The following is a 12,635-nucleotide window of genomic DNA, read 5'->3' on the forward strand; positions in this document are numbered from 1 at the left end:
GCTGCAGTCACCAGCTGCAGTGATTTTGGAGCCCCAAAAAATAAAGTCTGACACTGTTTCCACTGCTTCCCCATCTATTTGCCATGAAGTGATAGGACCAGATGCCATGATCTTAGTTTTCTGAATGTTGAGCTTGAAGCCAACTTTTTCACTCTCCTCTTTCACTTTCATCAAGAGACTCTTTAGTTCTTCTTCACTTTCTACCATAAGAGTGGTGTTATCTGCATATCTGAGGTTATTGATATTTCTCACAGCAATCTTGATTCCAGCTTGTGCTTCATCCAGCCCAGCCTTTCTCATGATGTACTCTGCATAGAAGTTAAATAAACAAGGTGACAATATACAGCCTTGACAGACTCCTTTTCCTATTTGGAACCAGTCTGTTGTTCCATGTCCAGTTCTAACTGTTGCTTCCTGACCTGCATATAGGTTTCTCAAGAGGCAGGTCAGGTGGTCTGGTATTCCCATCTCTTCAAGAATTTTCCACAGTTTATTGTGATCCACACAGTCAAAGGCTTTGGCATAGTCAATAAAGCAGAAATAGATGCTTTTCTGGAACATATAACCACTGCTGGCCAGCACTGCTGGTTTGCGGAACACTTCATCCCAATGCATTCTAAGTTTGTAAACTTGTAGACAAGGTAGGGGCCTTTGAGATCATCCTTGCAACCCCAATCTTCCACAGAAAGGGACACTGAGGTCCAGAGAGAGTAAGAGGTCCCAAGGATACTTCGAATGCAATGCCTCATTTAATCCCTCATTAAGGGCAGTAACAACTCAACTTGAGAACCACTTCAGTGCTGTTTACCCAGGGATTCTAGAAACCACTCATCTACCATCCATTCATGATTCATTAAGGTCACGACAGATAAAAGATGCTGACGATGGAAAGATGAATCAAATACACTCTGGCCCTAGACTCATGGTCTATCGTGATGAGCCTAAGAAAATAAGTCCAAAACACTTCCTTGATAGAGAATGGAAACAGATTTGGTGGGGGAAGGAGGGAAGGGGTCACTTGACAGCAAGGGTGAGGGCGAGATTAAGGACGTGCCCTTTGAGTTGAGCCTAGAAAACTTAGATGGTATTTGCCAGGTTAGCTCGGAAGAAATTAGGAAGAGTAAATCACCTTTTGGTTAGCAAGGGATTTTCAAGTTCATTATATAAAATGACTTTTCATAGGCAGTGGGGTGAGCAATATAGTGGAGTATAGCAAGCAAGCTAGCAGATCTAGAGTCAGATCTAGCTCCGAATCCTAATTCTGTCTCACTCTAGCTATGTAATTTGGGGTAAGATTCCCTGATCCACCCCTACTCCAACCCAAGTCCTTGGAACTAATCTGTTCTTCCTATTCTAGGAATTTCATTTTTGGTGCTTTCCACTGCTTCTGTCCGGAACCTACACAGCTATTTTCTTTGTTTTCTGATGTAAACATGCATTAATCGTACTCTTCACCGTGTACCCCAGGATTTCCAGGCCACTCTTCCTCTCCTCATTCCTCCACTTAGTCACATAAGCCTTTCAGTTCCTCCTCCAAGGTTTACCTTTTGGATCTCCAGGCCTGCACTGGGGCTGATCCCATTGCCAGAGGAGTTATGCCCTCCTGGACTCTTCCACCCATCACATCAATGCCTAATCATCTTTGAGGGTCCAACCTAACACCAAGTGACAAACCCGCACTCTCTAAAGAGGGCCACAACAATAGTTCCTATCCCACGTGCTTTTCTGTAACAAGAACTTGCTACTTCCTCATCAGAGAGAGTGTTTACATTTCCTCTCCTGAGAATGTGGGCAAGGCTTGTGATGTTTTGATCACTAGTATGTGGCAGAAATGATACTGAGCCCATTGGAGGTGCAGCCTTGAATGGGCCTGGCAGCTTCCTCTTCCTATTTCTTGGAGTTCTAAGCCAATTAGACAGAAAGTCCAGGCTACTCTGCTGGAGGGAGAGGTCAAGTGTTAGAGCACAGAGGCACGAGACACATGAGGGAAGAAGCTGTCTTGAATGGCAGCCTAATTGAGCTCTGTGATGACTCTAGCCCCAGAAAGTATCATGATCCCAAGAGAGAATTTTCCAGCTGAGTCTAGTTATCCCAGACCCATGAGAGAAAAACAAGTTGTTTTAAGACACTAAATTTCAGAGTATTTTGCCACACTACAAACAATCATCAGGACTCATCACTTCCTTAGGGAAGCATTCTTTGGTGTCCCAGACTAGGTTAAATGTCCTTGTTTAAGGATACAAGGGCCTTGGTTCAGAAGAGCACCAGCATTTCTGTAAGTTATACACACGACATCCATAATTACTAGTTTTGATGTCAATACCCACTCAGACAGCGATTTTGTTCACCTATGGGCCCCCTAAACAAAATTGAGGTTCAACAAAGTATTTGTTGAATAAATGAATGACAGGAAAGGAGCAGGGCACAACATTTGAAGAATGACATAGCCTCAGGACATGACACACTGATTAGAACCAGTTGTGTCCAACTCGTTGACACCCTGAATTCTCCAGGCCAGAATACTGGAGTGGGTAGCCTTTCCCTTCTCCATGGGATCTTCCCAACCCAGGGATCAAACCCAGGTCTCCCACATTGCAGGAGGATTCTTTACCAGCTGAGCCATAAGGGAAGCCCAAGAATACTGGAGTGAGTAGCCTATCCCTTCTCTAGCAGATCTTCCTGGCTCAGGAATCAAACTGGGATCTCTTGCATTGCAGGCAGATTCTTTACCAACTGAGCTATAAGGGAAGCCCTTTTAAACAATTAAATAATAATAAATAAATAATTTTTGAATGGCTAACTTTAGAATCATGACATTGTTTTCCTTTCCTCTTTTTCTTTTGTCAGTACTCAGACAGGAAAGGAGGAGGGCAAAGCCTTTAAAAGAATGACACAGCCTGAGAACATGACACGCTGATTGGAACCAATTAGGGCCAAGATGGCAGACCTTGTCAACTTCCACTAGACCTTGAGCTTCAGTATACACTCACTGTAACATGGTGACGATGACAACAAAGACGTGTGCTCAGTCATGTCCAACTCCTTGTGACCCCATGGACTATAGCCCGCCAGGCTCCTCGGTCCATGGGATTTTCCAGGTATGAATACTAGAGTGTGTTGCCATTACACCCTCCAGGGGAATTTCCTGACCCAGGGATTGAACCTACATCTCCTGCATTGGCAGGCAGATTCTCTACCACTGTGCTACCTGAGAAGCTCTCATTTGTAACATATCAGCATGCTAAATGACACCCTTACAAGCACCATGACAGTTCCAAGGCCAACCATGAAGGTCAAAAAGTGGACAGTGGCCCAGTCCCCGAAGTTCCCACCCCTTCCCCAAAATAGCTGGAACACTCCTCCTACTCAATAGCCTATGAAACTTCCCATCCCTATAAAAACTGACAACTCCATATCCTGGTGCCTCTCTTGACTTCTGAGATGATTCACACTCTGTCTACAGAGTATGTTATCTCCCGGAATAAACCCTCTTTCACTTTACTATGGCTCTCTCTTGAATTCTCTCCTCTGTGAAGGCAAGAAGCCACAGCTGGTGGCCATCACAGGGACTAGGATGTGACCATCCTCTCAAGTCCCAGTCTCTTTCCTGTCCCTCTCACTGACAGCCCTCTCATCACATAATGATTATCTCTAGCAATAAATAATAGAGGTACTGCTTTAACAACTGCCAAAAAAATTACCCTTTAGTGTAATAAATGAATTAACATGAGAGATACAGCTTTTTGCCTGCATCTGTACAGTATAAATTAAATAGCTAAAAAGAATTTGAGAGCTACAGTGATTTATTCATTCCATAAACACTGAAGCAACTACTGTGTTCTAGGCACTGGTGATACAACAGTGAACAAGACAGACATAAATCCTGTCCTTATGGAGCTTTTATTCCAGTGGTCAAAGTGAATCAAAGTGTTACTCACTCAGTTGTGTCTGACTCTTTGTGACCCCATGGACAGTAGCCCACTAGGCTACTACGTCCCTGGGAATTCCCAGGCAAGAATACTGGAATGAGTTACCATTCCTTTTCCAGGGGATCTTCCTGACTCAGGGATCAAATCCAGGTCTCCCACATTGCAGGTGAATTCTTTACTGCCTGAGCCACCAGGGAGGTCCCATATTCTAGTGGAGCACTTACTATTTAGACACTGTTCTAAATGCCTTCAATATCTTTGCTGTTGTTATTCAGTCACTCAGTCGTGTCCGATTCTTTGTAACCACATGGACTGCAGCACGCCAGGCTTCCCTGTCCTACACCAACTCCCGGAACTTGCTCAAATTCATGTCCATCAAGTCGGTGATGCCATCCAACCATCTCATCCTCTGTTGTCCCTTTCTCCTCCTACCTTCAATCTTTCCCAGCATCAGGGTCTTTTCTAGTGAGTCGATCTTTCACATCAGGTAGCCAAAGTATTGGAGTTTCAGCTTCAGCACCAGTCCTTCCAATGAATATTCAGGATTGATTCCATTTAGAATTGACTCGTTTGATGTCCTTGCAGTCCATTGGACTCTCAAGAGTCTTCTCCAACACTACAGTCAAAAGCATCAAATTTTCAGCTTTCTTTATGGTCCAACTCTCACATCTATACATGACTACTGGAAAAACCATAGTTTGATTAGGCAGACCTTTGTTGGCAAAGTAATGTCTCTGCTTTTTAATATGCTGTCTAGGTTGGTCATAGCTTTTCTTCCAAGGAGCAAGCATCTTTTAATTTCATGGCTGCAGTCACCATCTGCAGTGATTTTGGAGCCTAAAAAAATAAACTCTGTCACTGTCTCCATTGTTTTTCCATCTGTTTGCCATGAAGTGATGGGACCAGATGCCATGATCTTAGTTTTCTGAATGTTGAGTTTTAAGCCAACTTTTTCACTCTCCTCTTTCACTTTCATCAAGAGGCTCTTTAGTTCTTCTTAGCTTTCTGCCATAAGGGTGGTGTCATCTGTGTATCATATTCATGGAAATTAAAAGGTAGAATGGGGGTTACCAGGGGCTAGGGAAGGAGGTAAAAGGGAGTTGTTGTTTTATGGGTGTAGAGTTTTAGATTTGCAAGATGAAAAGTTCTGGAGATGTGTTTCACAGCAATACGAATATAAATACTATTGACCTTAAAATGATTACAATGGTAAACTTTATGTTTGTTTTTTTTTAACCATGACTTAAACAAAAACAAGCAGAGGGCCACCTTTTCTAGTGGGCTGTGGTTCAGAAGATCTAATTCCTGGCCTAGAAGATCTAGTCCAGCCCCCTGAGGAGAGGAGGCTGAAGTCAGGAGTGACAACTATGGGTCTCAGTACGAAGAAAGGAGCTGCAGCTGTGTCAGTTACCAGCAATGGGACTCTGGTAAATTACCTCATCTTCCTAATCTCAATCTTCACATTTGCAAAATCAGCAAGTTAACATAAATTAACTTTAAACTTAACTTTAACTCTCCTAAAATATCAACAGCTGAGAGAATTAAACAGGACAACCCATGGCATGGTTCCTGGCACACAGTATATGAATGTTGCTGTTGTTCAGTCGCTCAGTCACGTCCAACTCTTTGTGACCCATGGACTGCAGCACATCAGGCTTCCCTGTCCTTCACTATCTCCTGGTAACAGCCTAAAAGTCCTCAGCTGATGGCTTCCATCGCCTTTCCTCTGTAATGTCATAGTCTCTGAACCCCGCCCCCGACCCTTCAAAACACACACACACACACACACACACACACACACACACAGGCCTCCCTGCTGGTTCTCTGACTTGCAGACATCTTCTCCTCTCAGGGTCTTTGCACTGGCTGACCCGTTCCTCGCCCCCGCCCCATACCAACATGGTCAACTCTCTTTTTAAGTGACTGTTCATGTCACCTTCTCAATGAGGCCTGCCCTGACCATCCTATTTTAAATTACAACATGTATCTCTACCCTGGACTTCTGATCTTCTTTACTCTATGGGAGTTTTTTGGTAATTTTAAATTTTAGAACATTTTGAGATTTACATAATTATTACAAAAACAGTACAATGAGTTTGCGTATACCCCACACCCCATTTCCTCCATGTAACATCTTGCATTAATATGGTATGTTTATCACAATTAATGAACCAATATTAATATATCATTGTTAACTAAAGTTCACACTTTGTTCAGATTTCCTCAATTTTCCCTGATACCTTTTTCCTGTTCCAGGATCCTACTCAGGATAAGACATGGCATTTAGTTGTCAAGGCTCTTTAGCCTTCTCTTGGCTATAACAGCTTCTCGGGCTTTACTCGTTTCTGATGACTTTGACAGTTTCGAGGAGTACTGGTCAGGTATTTCACCGGCTATCCTTCAACTGAGATTTGGTTGATGGTTTTCTTGTGATGAGATTATGGTTGTATGTTTTGGGGAGAAAAACCAGAGAGGTAAGGTGCTATTCTCATCATATCATAGGAAGAGTAGATACCATCAACATGACTCACTACTGCTTACATTAACCATGATCACATGGCTGCATCCTTTTTACATCTACCATCCTCTATTGTACCACTCAATTTAATAATTATTTAATATCTAGTGTTTCTCCCTCCTCATTAAAGTGAAAGCTCAAGGGCAGGAATTGATACTTACTTTGTTCACTCATGTATCCCAAGTACATTAGAGAACTACCTGACACACACACAAAGCACTAAATAGATGCATGTTGCACGAACGCACTGTCATTCCTTTACAGGACATTCATGGCCCTTCATGACCCATCTAGCTCTTTATTTTGTTGTTCCCGGCTAACACTCACCTTGCTGTTTTATTTCTCCATGCTTTGGCCCAAGCTGGGCAACGTTCCAAATTGCTCAGGCTCTCAGAACACCCTGGGTTTGCCACAACGTACTGAATGCTCAACAGTCCTCTCTTGATCCCACTCTACATTCCAAGTACTTGACAGCAGGCATGTGATGTCTTACTGACCCTCTTATATAATCTCTATGTCTTCAACCTTCGGTGCTCCATGTTCCAACCTTTCTCCTCTTGGAATTTTTCTTTTCCCTAGGATGTATAGTCCTCAAATTCACTATACAAGGGTCTAATGCCAAGTTTAGTCTCTATAAGTGAACACCTCTTACTAGCTTGCCTCATCTGGTTTTGGGATTAATTAACTAAAAATAACACATTCAGACAGATCAAAGTAGGGAGAGTACTTTCCTCTGACAAAGTGAACTGAGTGAAATCACCATGGCGGTGCAGTCTGATTTGCTTCTACATAAAACTGGAAATCAGGAGCTAATCAGAACTGAGTTCTAAATCTGGTTCAACCACACATGTGCTGGGTGGCCTCTGGCAAGCTGTTTACACTCCTGGGCGCCTTACTCAGCTACCTGCATCCAATAACATTGCTAATATCAAACTGCTTCACGTGTGGATCGTTCACTAGGTAGCTGTTTCGATTTCAACACACTTTTTAAAAAAAATGTAAACAGCTGTATGATTACGGAGCCCTCCACCGGACCTCACCCAAACAGCCATGTGCTCCTGGTCTCTCCTTGGAAAGACATGTCAGCCCAGCAACAGCAACATCAGCAACCAACTATTTATAGCATCCTGCTTTTCAGCCAACTCAATGATTTACAGACATTTTATCTTATTTTTATAAAGAATACTCTTTCTGTAAAGCGCTATTTCCCCAGCATGACAGGTTGAGAAACTGAGGTCCATTTGTCAAGTGTGGTCATAAACACTCAACCCAAAGAATCCCATGCAGGCATCCCAATGTAACAGGATGCGGTATCAGTGTATTGCTATTTCCTAACAAGGAAATCTGCTGTTTACATGCTCATTAGGCAAAGCTAATTAGCAGGATGAATACAGCAGTCCTCCCACACAGAGGCAGAAGCAGATATGAGTAATAATACCAGTCTGGCCCACAAAGACAGGCCACATCTCCCAAGTTGGATGGTAAAAATGAGGACTTCCTCCCACTTGACTAAATGGCTTGTATTCAGAATGTAATGAGTGCTCAAGAGGCTGGGGCATGTAGTTTTAGAAGCAGCTGGACTATGAAGAAAAATGCAATGCTAAAGACACCCTGGATAAACAGTTTCTGCCAATTCATCCTCAAATATGAGAAACAAGGGCGATTATAAGAATGATCAGCACATGTGGCTCTCACATGGTCTTCACTTTGGTTAAGGCCACAGCTGATCGGAAATCTCCTGCAAGTTACATAATGTAAAGGCTCCACCACAAAAGGATCTGACCCTAGTAAGGATGTTTCCGGGCAATCAGGCTACAAGAGGTTAAGCTCTGTTAAAAGACATGTAATGTGAGCATGTTGATGGAGCACAGGCAAGCCAGGAGCAGCAGACAAGGAAATGGTGCTGGTGTGGACCTCAGAAGAAGGGTTCAGAGGTCTTTCAGGGGACAAGGACAGGCAGAAACACAGATGGAATTAAATGGCTACATTTATCTAAGTTTCAATAAATGAGAAGTGTATTGATGGGCAATACATAAGGAACATACCATTTAAAAATATAATTTTATAGTGTTTTTCCCAGTTCTGAAGGTAATAAACACTCATAAAAACCCTGGAGAATACTGACAGATGTGGAAAAGAAACAAAAATCAGTCATGACCTCAGAACTCAGAGAAAACAGGGTTTTTTAAAAAATCTAACTGGACATGGAACAACAGACTGGTTCCAAATAGGAAAAGGAGTACGTCAAGGCTGTATATTGTCATCCTGCTTATTTAACTTATATGCAGAGTACATCATGAGAAACACTGGACTGGAAGAAGCACAAGCTGGAATCAAGATTGCTGCGAGAAATATCAATAACCTCAGATATGCAGATGACACCACCCTTATGGCAGAAAGTGAAGAGGAACTAAAAAGCCTCTTGATGAAGGTGAAAGAGGCGAGTGAAAAAGTTGGCTTAAAACTCAACATTCAGAAAATGAAGATCATGGCATCTGGTCCCATCATGTCATGGGAAATAGATGGGGAAACAGTGGAAACAGTGTCAGACTCTATTTTGGGGGGCTCCAAAATCACTGCAGATGGTGATTGCAGCCATGAAATTAAAAGACACTTACTCCTTGGAAGAAAAATTATGACCAACATAGACAGCATATTGAGAAACAGAGACATTACTTTGCCAACAAAGGTCTGTCTAGTCAAGGCTATGGTTTTTCCAGTGGTCATGTATGGATGTGAGAGTTGGACTGTGAAGAAAGCTGAGTGCCGAAGAATTGATGCTTTTGAACTGTGGTGTTGGAGAAGACTTGAGGGTCCCTTGGACTGCAAGGAGATCCAACCAGTCCATTCTGAAGGAGATCAGCCCTGGGATTTCTTTGGAAGGAATGATGCTAAAGCTGAAACTCCAGTACTTTGGCCACCTCATGCGAAGAGTTGACTCATTGGAAAAGACTCTGGTGCTGGGAGGGATTGGGGGGCAGGAGGAGAAGGGGACGACAGAGGATGAGATGGCTGGATGGCATCACTGACTCAATGGACGTGAGTCTGAGTGAACTCCGGGAGTTGGTGATGGACAGGGAGGCCTGGCGTGCTGCAATTCATGGGGTTGCAAAGAGCCGGACACGACTGAGTGACTGAACTGAATATTTAATTGAAATAAGATTATATATACAGTTTGGGCATACGATCTGTTTAGATATATGCTCAAAAAGCAAATACCAATAAACAACTAACGTTGAAAAGAAAAAAACGTGCCAGAGTGTGCTGTGTCCAGCAAGACCTATAGCCTGGCACCAGGCCCCTCTTGACTGAACTCTCTTCCACTGAGTCCAGGGACCTCCTCACTACACCACCACTAGCTCCCTCACTGCAAAGCCCTGACCTGCCCTGAGCCTGTCAACCAGCCCCTCCTCAAACCTTTCCTCCTTGGGATTCACAGGCACCGAGGTCTCTGTTTCCCTCCTTCTTCTTCCCTCCCCTTCTTGGTTCCATCTTCTGCCTTTCCTTACTGGTCTCCTCACCTCAACTCTCTTCTCTGACCATGGCCACATGTACTGCTCAGGTCAATTTGTCCACACTGTCCTTCAATAATTACCTCCATGTTCATACCTCCCAAACTTCCACCTTCAGTCTTCATGGGACTTGGGTCCCATCTTCCCAACTTTTTGTAAGACATTTTTACCTGACTTATCTTCTGGCCAAATGAAGTTCAACTTGTCTCAAGCCAACTCAGTGATTCACTCAATGATTATTTGCTGACTGCTCACTATGGGCTGTGTGCGGTCTAAGTTACTGGCGAGACAGAAGCAAATACAACTCTTCAGTACAGCTCCCACTGATGATGGCACAACTCTCTAATCTAGGCCTTTCACAGTCTGGGACTAGCTTGCTCTCCAACTTTCCACTTCGCTTTCATAAGACATTCTTTTCCTCCAAACTGGAATACTACTGCTCAAATTTTAGGCTTTCCCAACTCTAACACTTTGCTTACAGTTTTCTCTGAGGTATCATCTCCCACCTCTACCTACTGAAATTCCATCCACTCTTCAAGCTCAATTGGCACCTCTTTCACAAGCTTTCTTTGATTCCTACCCTAAAACGGTCTGCTCTTTCTTCAACCGTCTACAGAATGTCTTTGGTACCATGCCCACAGCTTACATTGCACAGTGCCTGTTCTTTCTGAAATGAGGGTGATGATAAATTATCAAAAGCATATTTTATGCCAAGTACATTGCTTAGTACTTTATATCTGTAAGCTTCACCATGTTTAAAGTGGTACCATTATTCCCATTTTTACAGATGAGGAATCTGAGGTGCAAAGATACCAAGATTCCTGCAGTCGCACGCCTACCCTACTGGACATACAGCAACTTAAGAACAGCAATTCTACCCCATCGCATGTTTACAGCCCTCACTGGACCTAACACTATGGCTAATACACAATGTGTGTGTGTGTCTGTTGGGGGCGGGGCGGGGGTTCAGTCACTCAGTTGTGTCTGACTCTTTGCAGCCCATGTACTATAGCCTGCCACACTCCTCTGCTCATGGGACTTTCCAGGCAAGAATACTAGAGTGGGTTGCCATTTCCTACTCCAGGGTATCTTGCCGACCCAGGGATTGAACCCATGTCTCCTGCTTGGCCAGCGGATTCTTTACCACTGCACCACCTCAGAAGCCCAGTACACAGTGGGTGCTCAGTAAATACTGGCTGAATGAACAACTACATGAAGTCTGTTTTCAAAGTACTGACATCTATACATATAAACAGCACTCTGGTTTTCTGGCAAAAATATATTTGAATTCATAAGCTCATCTAAGTAAAATCTGACATGATTTCCAAAACACTGACTTGAGCTTTTACATTTTTTTTCTTGGTTAGAAAAAGCTTCCAAGCTATTAAAACTGGGTTTAAAAATAACATGGCAAAGGTCAGGTAGCAGAGACCTCACTCAGACCTTTTATGAAAACAAAAGCACCTATGCAACCCTTAGGAATTACTCTGAGAACCACTCCAAATTCATAGTTCAGCTGGTCAAATTTCCCAGTGATTTAGAGCTCAAGTTCTTTCTAATACCAGGAAGGACACGTTCCCTTTGAAATACCCTCAGGCAATCAACCTAAAGCATTTTCCAGTCCATCTCTGTGATTATTGTTTGTCACTTGCAAAAATCATTGAGACGTGTGACACCCCAAGGTATTTTCCCAGAAAGCAAACGAAATATAAGTATGGCATCTCAAATTTCCAACTGCTCTGTTCTTGAAGGCAGTAACGTTATTATGCCTCAATGTCAACCACTGGATTGGAAAGCTAAGGCTTCTGATTCAGAAGCCCATTTTCATAAAACCAAAATGACCTGGTTTTAGCAACAAAACAGACACAAACTTCAGTTACTTAAGTGTCTAAAAATGCAGACTCAATGTTTTTCATTTCCCTTTACCTCCATGGCAGGAAATAGTGATTAAAAAAGCATACAAAGGAACCACTCAAATTATCTTCATCCTAGGACCGAGGTGAAGAAAGTGACAAGTTCCATCATAAAAACCACATGCGCTAGAGTCAGCCTCCAACTGCAGCAAGGAATCATTGACTAGTACAAGGTGGATGAGATGGCTGGATGGCATCACCAACTTAATGGACATGACTTGGAACGAACTCCAAGGGACAGTGGATGATAGAGCCGCCTGGGGTGCTGCAGTCCACGGGGTCGCAAAGAGACGAACATGACTTAGCAACTGAACAACTGCAACGTGGAGGCGCCGTCTCAGCTAAACCAGCTAGCACGAAACCTCCACGACGAAGGCAACGGCCCGCCAAGGACATCCACTGAGACCCAGCTGTGCAAGACACCCTAAAAGCTAGGGAAGTAGCTTTCTAGATTAGCCTCTTTAGATTTAAACATGTCATCAGCTCAACTATTTGACTTCATTGAGAGTAACTGTCTTCATGTGCATGGTTTAGTGTGTGGTTTATAAATCACTTGATAAGCTTCTTGATAAAATTTTGTAGTAATCTCAACAAAGAGAGGTAAGTAGAGAAGCAGGATTATTTTTTAGAGATGATGAAAGAGACCAAAATAACTAACCTATTGTCAGTCGAAGGCCCCATGGGAAAGAAAAAGAAGTTCCTGTAATCCCTGTCTAATTACTGAGTACAAGTTCAACTACCTTTTAAATCACCTTAAATCACT

General features: G+C 43.1%; 1 protein-coding gene across 4 annotated transcripts in view; it reads right to left on the reverse strand.

The window, feature by feature from the left end:
* The window catches only part of PLEKHM3 (pleckstrin homology domain containing M3), a 223,424-nt gene that overhangs the window by 196,661 nt on the left and 14,128 nt on the right, over nucleotides 1–12,635 (reverse strand). The window lies entirely within an intron of this gene.

This window comes from Bos indicus, chromosome 2 (assembly GCF_029378745.1).
Source record: "Bos indicus isolate NIAB-ARS_2022 breed Sahiwal x Tharparkar chromosome 2, NIAB-ARS_B.indTharparkar_mat_pri_1.0, whole genome shotgun sequence".
NCBI lineage: Eukaryota > Metazoa > Chordata > Mammalia > Artiodactyla > Bovidae > Bos > Bos indicus.